Below are 11690 nucleotides of genomic sequence, written 5' to 3'. Positions count from 1 at the left end.
ATCTCTTAAAATTACAAACTTGATCAACTTTTCTACTAGGAACCACATTTAAAAAATCTAATCGAATTATTGTTTCTATTACATTTCGTGTATAACATGTTACATACAAATACAAAGATCACATTATTGTAAAATTAATTTATTTATCGATCCTATTAAAATCGAAAATTTATCGAAAATAATAATTTTTTGAATTATTAAAATATTATCTAGTGGTCATACTACCAAGAGATTCGATGTACTAAATGTTCAGAATTAATCAAATACATGCAATTTTCTAAATATATTAGTTCCATCATGTAAATATGTACAAGTACGTAATTAACGATCATATTAATATGTCTGTGGCCTGAAGGTAAAATATATAATTAGAAACTTCTGTACGGCGCGTACATGACAACGATGCACGGATACTAATTATTTAATTTTTTTTCATCTAAAACAATTTTAATAAATAAATAAAATTGTTTTCCAAGATTATTGCATTGACAGTAAAACCTATAGGTAGTGGTTAACCAATACAATAATCAAACACGATTTAGCATCGTCATAGATTTAATTTGAAAATAGCATTCTTATCATATTACTAATAATTTAAATTTAATGCTATTAACATTTTAAACTCATTTGTTGGGGAGTTATAACTTAAAATTTAAAATGGTTGAACAATTATTTTATTTTCAAGTTAACATTATAAATAAGTAATACTATAAATACATTCTCAGAACAATAACTACGATATTTGAAACAATCTTGACGTGTGTATACACAATCAGTGAAACTACGCCATAGTAATCAACCAGCTGTTATAACAATATCGATAGAACATGTCTTCATTGTTACTATGATGTAATAGAACAAACAGACGATGTTTGTCCTAAAAAGTGTAACATAAATCAAAAGGCATTGTATTGATCACAATAATCATAGACTGGATATCGTTTGAAATAAATTGGGATGGAGTCTTCTATGAGCGGCGTGAGTTTGGCAATTTTAATTTTGGTGTTCCTGTGTGTAGTGACAAACACCATGGCAGGTCACCATGCCGGTCATCACACTAATCACGGACATCACGGTCGTCAAGGTCACATCGGAGGTGGTGTTAGTAGGCACAACAATGGTGAACACTGCGCACACAGTTGTCGTCACGACCATGGTCACGTTGCCGGCGAAGGACATCGCGACCAGGCTCTTTCAATATACCGCAGTGGTGGTAAAAATTCGTTTAACCCGGTGGGCTGTTTAAATTCAGAAAACAAACAATTCCGGTTATCGGCACATGCCAAGAAAAAAGGACACGCTGACATCGCACACTCGCAGACCACCCCAAGAGAAGTGAATATAGTAAAGTCCGTCATTTAGGACGCTGCTGAGTGTAATCATAATGTTATTTCACAGTAATATTAATATTTTTATTATTATAATTATTTTTATAACTCTGGCATTAGTTTTTATATTGTAAGCCCTTAAAGCCATATTGTGCATCACACCCTAATTCACAGATTATTGCATATTGATCAAGTCGTTAGTGTCACACGAGTATCGTTTTTTTTTTTTTTATGTAATATTGAAATCTAAGATATCCCGCGAAGCCTCAACGCAATTATTTGGATTTTTAAAGATTGCCTAAATGCTATTCACAGAAGTTCATTTTAATCCTACTGGTTTAGTATATGATGTAAGCTTTTTTTCAATTTCCTGCGATTTCCTGTACATTCGTGTTGCAAATACATTCGATGTGTGCACGTGTCTATCGCCCGAATCTTGTTAAAATTGTTTTGATCTAAACTCTACGAATATTCTTAAGATCGCTATATGATGTGTATTACCCCGAGTTCTTTAACTGTTTAGCCACTTATCTCATCCAATTGTTTTTCTCACAGCACATTTATTTTACTATATTATATTGTTACACCCCCATAGTACTAAAATGTATGCACACAAAACTGATATGCGCACACGCATCCCCCCGCAACTCGTCTGAAATTCAATTTCGAACCGTAATACTTGCGTAAAGTGCTATATTATTAAATTGTATCGGTATATTTAAATTGAAAATCACAAATTCTGATTGTCTTCGAGTTATCGGCTGAATATGTATAATGTATATAATATGCAGCATGAACGTGTCGTATCATTTTCAAATGTATTTTACGCCTTACTTACCTATATATTATATATTATTATGTATAGTTATACAAAGTCAAACGCTTCATACACGACCTTTTACGTGATAAAGTCCAAATACGTTCGAAACCTAAAAACTTATTCACTCCAAAACTTTGAAAATGTCAATAATAAATTATGAGTTCACAAGCTAACTTTAGTTCTTTTAAACATAATATACGGTTGCCTTTTTTCGTCACTCCATTTCATTTAGTATACTCTTTTCCAAGTGCTATGTATATATATTTAAGTTCGCCAGATTGTGTTTTCGTAACATTTCAAACGACGAAACGTGAAAACAAATAAAACATTCATGAACACGCTGATCCATTATATTATTATATATACTGCCAAGTACTAATTACGGATTGAAACTTATCTCCTCATCGTTTTTGTAACTTTTATCTCTATTTTAATATCAAAAATACTAAGTCAATAAAATATAAATTCTTTTTTTCTTTTTTTAAATCCAGAGCTGAACGATGAATGCATTTAAAAATATATATATAACTGTAACTATTTATTATTATTATTATTATTATTATTAGAGTTTGATTAAACAAAAAAAAAATAGTGAACATTATATACACACACATTTGGTTTTAATAAATTTCAATTTATTTTTTATTTTTAACACATTACAAAATTTGAAGAATTAAATTAATTTAAAAAGACTGGTAACTCTAATAGATTTTAGAAGCATATACGTATATTAACACATTTTTGTAGTTACGTTTAGTAATTTTATATTATTCTACTTCTTCTTTATCAAAACTTTTCTAAGAGTTTTGGCTGCCACCCCAACATCACGCCACTTGTCTCTGTCTTCTGCTATATCCTTTTAGTTCTCAATACCCAGCTTCTCTAAGTGTTTTCCTACTCTGTCCAGCCATATTTTTCTGTATCTCGTGGTCTTTACTTTAAGATGTTCATTCAAGAGCTGCTCTAATCTAATCTAAAATCTAATATTAATGTAAATTGCAAAAGAATATTCTATTCAAATAAGTATTAACATGTGTACTAAACTTTAAAAAAAAATTACAGAAATCTGGAATATCCATCAAAAATTGTTAATGTACCGTAAGTAAAAAAACTGCAAAGTATATAAAACTATAACAATAACTTTTAATTAAGTCAATGAAGGGAGTTTTAGTCATTTCCCTTCCAACATTATTATTTTTGGGCTTATAGTAATTATTCTAATTCTCAACAACTTTTCTAGTAATTAAGAAATTATTGTAATTTGTCGTTCAATTAAGATAAATGGTTTCAATCAATACAACATTAAATTCTCTTATTTATTTTATAAAAATGTTATAATATATGATAATTCTACTTTCGTTATTTAGATTAATGTATTAATAAATAACAGTTAAATACTGACAATATTTGTCAAATAGTAAACCTAACTTTATGCACCATAAATAATAGTATTAAATTAAATGATATTGTGTTATAAATATTTAATTTACATGCTATGTATATACTAAATGTATAACTGTTTCGGCTATAATATTTTGCACAACTCTCATTTTATATTTCCAAGTTTTATCTTAAAGAGTATCTCGTTAACTTTCGGAACTCTTTAAATAATAATATGGTGCACTTTCGATCATTATTTTATTTTCGTGGAAAAACTTAATAAATTATATTATATAGTAAGAAATTATCAAAAAACTATGCTTAATTAAATGCATAAAAAATACATTTTTTTGGAAAAAAAATTAAATAACAAAAAATATATCAAACGCTGGTAGTTTTTTTTATATTCGACATGTTGTCTTTATACAGCACAGCCGAGTATGTTGCTATTGTATGATTTATGATACAACAGCATTATATTTTATACGTATGCGAATTTCACTGCAGTCACGTAACGGTATTAAAATGGTATGACGTTAAATTTATTGTGTTTTAATGACATACAAATATAATAAAAAGTTGGAATAGTTGGAATTCAAAAGAAAGAAAAACCGTAGATGGCATTCAAAGTGCAACGTTAAGTTTTCAATTATAATAATTATATAGTATATTATATTTTTTTTTTTTTTTTTGCTCAGTATTAATACAATGCAGGTAGTAAATAACATAAATATTTATGCTACAAATTATGTCTCATCGCTGTAATATATACCATTACTGGAATTTATTACACCTACATTTACTTTAATTTGTATAAATCATCGTTATAACGTATCTGTCATTGAAAATTTAAAAAACTATATTTAATTGGATGAAAATTCCAAAAACTTTATCAGAAAACATTGGTGTCGCCATAACTCCATAAGAGAATATTGTTCACAATGTTCTTATTGAGAAATATTTTTAAAACTTTTCACTCGAATCATCTACGGAAAAATATTACCAAAAGCTTTTTATTTAAATTACACAAAACTTTCAAAATCCTTCATTTACAAAAAATTAATTATGTATATTTTTAATTTAATTTAAAACTTAGTCCGCTTTAAATAAAAGTATATATTTTCAAATATTTTGTTTAATATCTAGAAAAATAGTGGTATTTTATTTAATTAATATTAACGTTTTTTCACGGTTTCAATGGGAAAAGTTTTTCTTGGATACAGTTCAATATTAACAAATATATATTTTTTTCATTATTCTAAAAAGTATAATTAGATAATATTAATAATATTTTCATCGTTTAAAATAATTTTATAACCAAATGAAATATTATAATAAATTAATAACTAACAAAATAAGTGCAAAAATAAGATTCAACCATATTATTATAGTGTTAACCTTTCAGAGTAGTATTTCGATGTACCGTAAACAAAACACTTCAACTATACTACTTCTAAAAACGCCATATGACGAAAACTACGTAAATTGTGATTATATAATATTATACAATATACACATAAAGTTAAATCTGTACATTTGAAATATAAACCGTGCAACTATAGCTGCAAGGTGCAACATGCACAGTGAATATTTTAATTTAAAAAATAAACTTAATTAATTTTAATTAATTAATAATTTTTGTAACTTATTTTAAAGTAAACATATTCAAACATGTCTTCTGGGTAATATTTTCATATTTAAATTTTATAATAGGTCAATTCACTCTAATGTTAAAAAACACAGTATTAAATTGATTATTCTGAATTAATTAAAAATCTTAAATTTGGGGTGACTATAACCTTCGCCAAAATACTGGATGAACAAAAAGATGATAATACTCCACCATTTTTATTTCATGCTTGTAATTGGCATACAACTCGATGGGTTTAATTATTTTGTTTTTTATAAAGTACATTTTATTAAAAATAATAAACATAATTTTACTAAACATACATTCATATGCGTACAAAAAATCATTAATAAACAATTTCTAAAAAAAATGACCAAAATATGCAAAAAAACCCACAAATATTATCTTACTAGACTATGGAACAGATGTTTAGCTCACCAAGCTATAAACAGAAGACATTGAAAAAAATATGTTTATTTTTATAACTATTTATGCCTAACTTACAATCAAATAGCATTCGGTTAAAGCACGACGATAGCTGATCGGATACATCAATTGGGTTTGTTAGCAGTTGGGCAAATCGGCTGTTTATTTTGCAAGTATTTGCGTGCAAATGTACATGTAGACAATGATCGATAGTACTGAGTGCGACTTACTCAAAATGCGTGATGTAGGTATATAATAATAATATAGTGTGCTTACAATGTCGAACGGCTCGTTCGTACAAGTCACCGACAACACAGCGTCTACCACACGGACGACTGTTATTTGTTGTTAAATGCTTTACGTTAATATATCGATAATGTGTTGTGTACTGTGTACTAAAAGACCGACAATCCGATTCAATCGTTCTTTTTTTTAAAAGGAAATATAATTTAAATTATACATTTTTGTGTAACATTATGTCTTCAGGACATGGATATCACTTTTTTTTTTTTATTTTTTTTTTCGTATTTATTTCGTATAATTGTATATACCTATTACAATTTAGACGGTCAATAGTCAATATTTAGGATGTAGAAAATTTATTTATTTCTATAAACCTTATTTTAAAAAAAAAAATCAAATTTGATCACATACTTAAATGTTTTTGATAAGATACAACGTTCTATTTCTAATCAAATTATTTCTAACCTTAATGATCAATTTTCACTTACTATGGTAACCAAACAATAACATTAATTATATCGATTAATCGTTATTCGATTTTATTGATTATTTTCTTAACAATTTCGCGTAGGTAGCGGTTAGGTATTTTGAATTAAAATAAAAAATATGTATATAACTTAATGTTTTTCGATATAGTAGATAAAGTATCAAGTTATTCATTTCAAAAGTCTCATCATGATATTTTTTTAAAAACCACCCATTTAATAATTACGGGAATAATATGATATTTTGAGTAAAATAAATATATTTTGATATTTGATGCCCTCTAACAAAGATTATTGAGTAATTTTATTCTTGAAGTAATGAAGTTTTAAATATAGTAGTATAGCCAAAATACAAAATAAGAAAGTTTTTCAAAAATAAAAATATTTTTCATCTATTAAGAAATTAAAAATCAAATTATATAGGTACTTTATCTTTGATTAAATGGAGAGAAAGGAGAAACCTATTTACAATATATTATATTTTATGTCTGATTATCTTATAAAAAAAAAAAAAAAAATAACGTAAATGAATAATTTAAGTAAAAGTAAATATAACAAATTTAACCTTATATATATATAAAGTAACAATATGCAATGCATATAAGTACTTGGAAATAGAAAAAATATCGTAACATATCATATAACACCAAATTGTTTGGATCGATGACAAGTTATTACACATTTCCTAATAGTATTATAAATAAATTGGTTTTGAAAATCATTATTTATAATTCAATGATTGTAATTTGTACAAGTATAATATTATATGTGTGTTTATATTCGATTTTAATTTTGAATTTTTGACCTTTATTTTTCCATTACATTTATTACCTAATCCACCCCATAAAGCATATTAATTTAAAGGTTAAAACTACCCAAGGATAAATCACAGCAACTATCATAATAGACGATTATTCATTTGTTCGCGATTCAAAATGATAGAGTTGTACATGTGATATAATATTAAATAACAAAAAAAAAAAATACCGGAACCAGAATCATTGACTTGAAATAATACAAACTTTTTTTTATCTAAGTCCTTACTTACAGATAAATACTTATGAACCAACAGATGATTGTGTATAAAAAAAATCGGACAGGATAGCCTAATAAACAAATCATCAAGCATGGTCTGACAAGCAAAAAATACAAGCAAACATATTGTACCTACCTATATGCGAACCGAACCCATAATTTATTATGGTCGTAAAACCAATATTGCTGGAAAGTCAGTTTTATTGTTCGTCCGCTTAGGTTGTTTTTATTTTATCATCAACATCATTTGTCGCCACCATTGTTTTATTTAGACACGATAAAAATTTAACAATATTCACTGAACGAAATCGGTCGATTAATTTGTATTCCATCGTTTTTACGTAGATGTCATCGCGATATTTTGTAATCTATAACATAGTGTTGTATTATTCTACACGTCAATCGTAGGAAATGTTTTTTCTTTTTTTTAAACGAAAATGTTACAGAGCGTTTGGTAAAATAATAAAATATATTGTTATAATATACAAGACGATCAATCTAAGTGTCTGCACTGATTATTTAGAAAAGACTTACATTTTTTGAAACTTACATAAATTGATGTATATTTTTTCAAAATTGTTATCATTATTATTTTTAAGTGTATTGCTTTTTATGATGACAACGTATATTTTTATTTTCGTATTCTGAAAGAAGACTACTTTGATTCACCGAAATCAAATTTTGAAAAGTTGTTAATACTAATTATTAGTATTCAAGGTTTTGATGAGTGGAGTAGTGTAATGAAATTTTGTAGGGTACTCCTATATCACTTTTCTCCGCAAATCATAGCTTAAGTTACTTATTATTAATTAACTACTTGTTTGAAATATTTAATTATTATGTATCTAAATACTCTACAAAATATTGCACCATAGTAAGAAAATTGAAAAGTATAATGTCGTTCAAAAAATAAAAAATCTTAATAAATGATAGAGATAAAAATTAAAAGGAGTATAAATTGTTTTCATAAATGTTGGTTTTGCCCTGATGGCATGACAACTAGTAATTATGTTAAATATTTTCAAAAAATTCATAACTTTTCAAAATAATAAGAGTAGACACTTAATAGTACATCGCTTGTTATATATAAATATATATATATATATATACATATTTGTGTGTGTAAATATTAAGACGCCATGCGGCAACTCTGTCGTTTTTAATTCGACGTTTCTCTTTCTGGTTGAAAACGTTAATCACATTATTGTTATACCTGTGATAAATTATGAAATTAGTATACACATGCCGCGCATACGTGTAGGTTATAATAAAATAGTGTAGGTACATTGCTGTGATTTTATTTATAATTAATTTTACATCGACTTACTTAAATAAATTTCGCATCCCCCTAGCATTCCTATATATGTTTACGCCACGTGCACATATATATATATATATTATATATATTATGTTTGTAAATCGCCGTGTATAATAAATTCGATTTAATTACAAATAAAATTAATTAACATTCAGCGGCAACTCAGATGCCCTTATACAGTGAGCACCGATACTTAAAGGTACACACACACACGCACACACACGGACGCATACACATAAACATATACGCACTCTCTAAAACACACACACTCATACACATACGCACACAAGACTTTATAAATATATATGTATATTTATGCTGGGAAGGTACGTAAATACCCTACGCGATGCCCTCCTCGGCGGATGATAATAATTATCTACGTTAATTTGTAAAATTCCGCTGAACTCGATATTGCGTTTTCATTTTGGGATCCGATCCTCCTGACGCACCTATCTTAAATACGTTTATTATTCGTCCAATGCGCCTTGCGATTGTTTTTCAGGGACCCACAACATCACGCCATAATACCCGTACCGTAATAAATTAAAATAAGCAATTTTAACGGTCTGATATCCAAACCGCACTATTACAGTTTGCAAAATATTATATTTACGATGTGATCCATTTATAAATATTGCCAAAACGAGCTAATATTTGTATTAAACAATATTGATCGTGTTTATAAAATATTCTACGTATGATTTTGAGTAGGTTTTTTCGGACATCATTCAAAACCGCACACGTTTTATTGAGTATTAAAAATTGAAAAATGTATTATTATTAATCAAATCACCATAAAAATAATTCAATATATGTGATCTCGTAATTTAAATATTAATTAAAAATAATTAAATATATAATAAGATCAAATAAAGTATGTATTGTAGATGATAATACTTAGATTTGAATGAACTTACATCCTATAGTACTTTTAAATATTCAATTAGATTAATATTGGATTCCTTATGATTTTGTGATTTTGATTAAATATAATTAACTGGTATGCTGTTCTAAACCATAATGTAAATTTAGATAAATATCTATGTTATTGAATGGTTTGATTTTGAGAAAACTTTTCAGAATTGATATATTAAAGTATGCAGATTTGAACGATGACCTTTTTTTGAAAGTGTGTGGTTATGACGGACGCCAATTTGTTCAAATTAAAACTTAATTCGGAACAGCGCCAAAATAGTATTTCATTCGTGATTATTCAGTAAATATTAAGAGAATGTACTCTGGTAAAATGTTAGCGGAGTGAGGTTAGGTTTTATACAATTATTTATTGCCTGTCCATGTTAGCAAACAAAATTTGACTGAAAATAATTATAACACATTCTTATAAATATCCATGCTCGCGAAATTATAATATTAAGACTTACGCCGCCAATAATATTGATAAAATAACCACGTTTATAATTATCTTATTGAGAACACCTATTCGTATATGATATCTCCGACGCTTTTTCGCAAACATAATTTGAATAATTTGATATAACACACTATTTCTATGCAAAACTCAATTGAATGAATTTTTATTTTTATTTTAATATTCCGTTGCAACGGTCTTACAATATTAATGTTATAATATTATTATAAATAATGATATAATATATGTATGACGATGTAAACTGACGGTCTCTTAGTGGCTAACCTAACATGTATTACCTGTGTGTATTCAATTCACTATATAAAACAGATTTTAACAAGATTTCTCCGATATGAAAATAAAATATAATAAAATAATTTACCAGATCATCTTCACGAACTTCTAGAATCTAAAACTGAAGTAAAAAACAAAATGTTAAAATTTTTGAAACAATTAAATTCATTGAAGCTTTATATCAACATTAAGATATAGAAATTGTAAAACAAATAGATAAACAAAAAAAAATGTAAGCTGGTCACATTTTATTCACTAATGACCCTTGAAGTATAAGTGAATTGATTAATAATAATATCTGCTGGCTCAGCTCTGAATATTTTAAAATATTTTATTATATTTATTTCCAATTAACGTCAGCCAATTTATTAGCAAAGTAAGAGGTAAAATGCTGTAGTTTTGAACGATGTGTTGATAATAACCCGCAGTAATTGAAGGGTCGACGGATGAAACAAATAAAACAAATATTCAATAAACAGACATAAAATCAAACCAGACGTTACGATATGTATTTAATTTAAAGTCTCGAACGGATTTTTAATGCCGGTGAAATAACTTGACGGCGAAATACACGGAAAAAACATTTGCACGCGTTAAAAGCTGACGGGCGTTGTTGTTATCGTGTCCGGTGTATAGCCAGCATCGATATAGTATGTCGAAAAAGAGAAGACTTTCATGATAATGTAATAATTCAATTGAAATAGATTCAATATATTATTCTGCGATACGTTCACCCGGTAAATGCCCATGTTGTAAAGGGGTGATAGGAAACAGATCCCTTCCGTGTTTGAATTTAAGGAGCTATTATTAGATTCCGAGCAGAGCGATGAATGTATTGATTTTAAAATGGTTAGGTTTTTGAAGGAGGTGGGGGTGGTCAAAAGTTTAAAATTAATGATTTTCTTTGTAACTGAAAAATTCAAATTTGAACGAAATTACATATTTTAACAATGAATAACAATGATCATTATTTTGTTAAAATTTTAAAAAGAAAATATTCGTGGTAAAAAATTTGCTCATGAATAATATTTTATTTTACACAATGACATTTTCAAAACATTAAAATTAATTTATATATAATACCTATTTATATCATTATTCTATTATATTAAAAAGTTGTACGATAGGTAACTAAAAAGTCAATAACATTAATATAAAATTGTATAAATTATAACTATTATTTTTAAAATAATTAATAATATATTAATAATACCTTAAATACAATGTAGTTAGCAAAACTTAAATCATGATATATACTTAATGATACAGGCAAGCAGACCATATTCGCTCAAAATCTTTTTTAATATACAATGAAACCTCATCTATATAGTGGATAGCCATGGGGAATTAAAAAATGTCCAC

Source organism: Rhopalosiphum maidis, chromosome 2 (assembly GCF_003676215.2).
Source record: "Rhopalosiphum maidis isolate BTI-1 chromosome 2, ASM367621v3, whole genome shotgun sequence".
In the NCBI taxonomy this organism is placed as follows: domain Eukaryota; kingdom Metazoa; phylum Arthropoda; class Insecta; order Hemiptera; family Aphididae; genus Rhopalosiphum; species Rhopalosiphum maidis.
Note: the sequence above shows the minus strand (reverse complement) of the source record.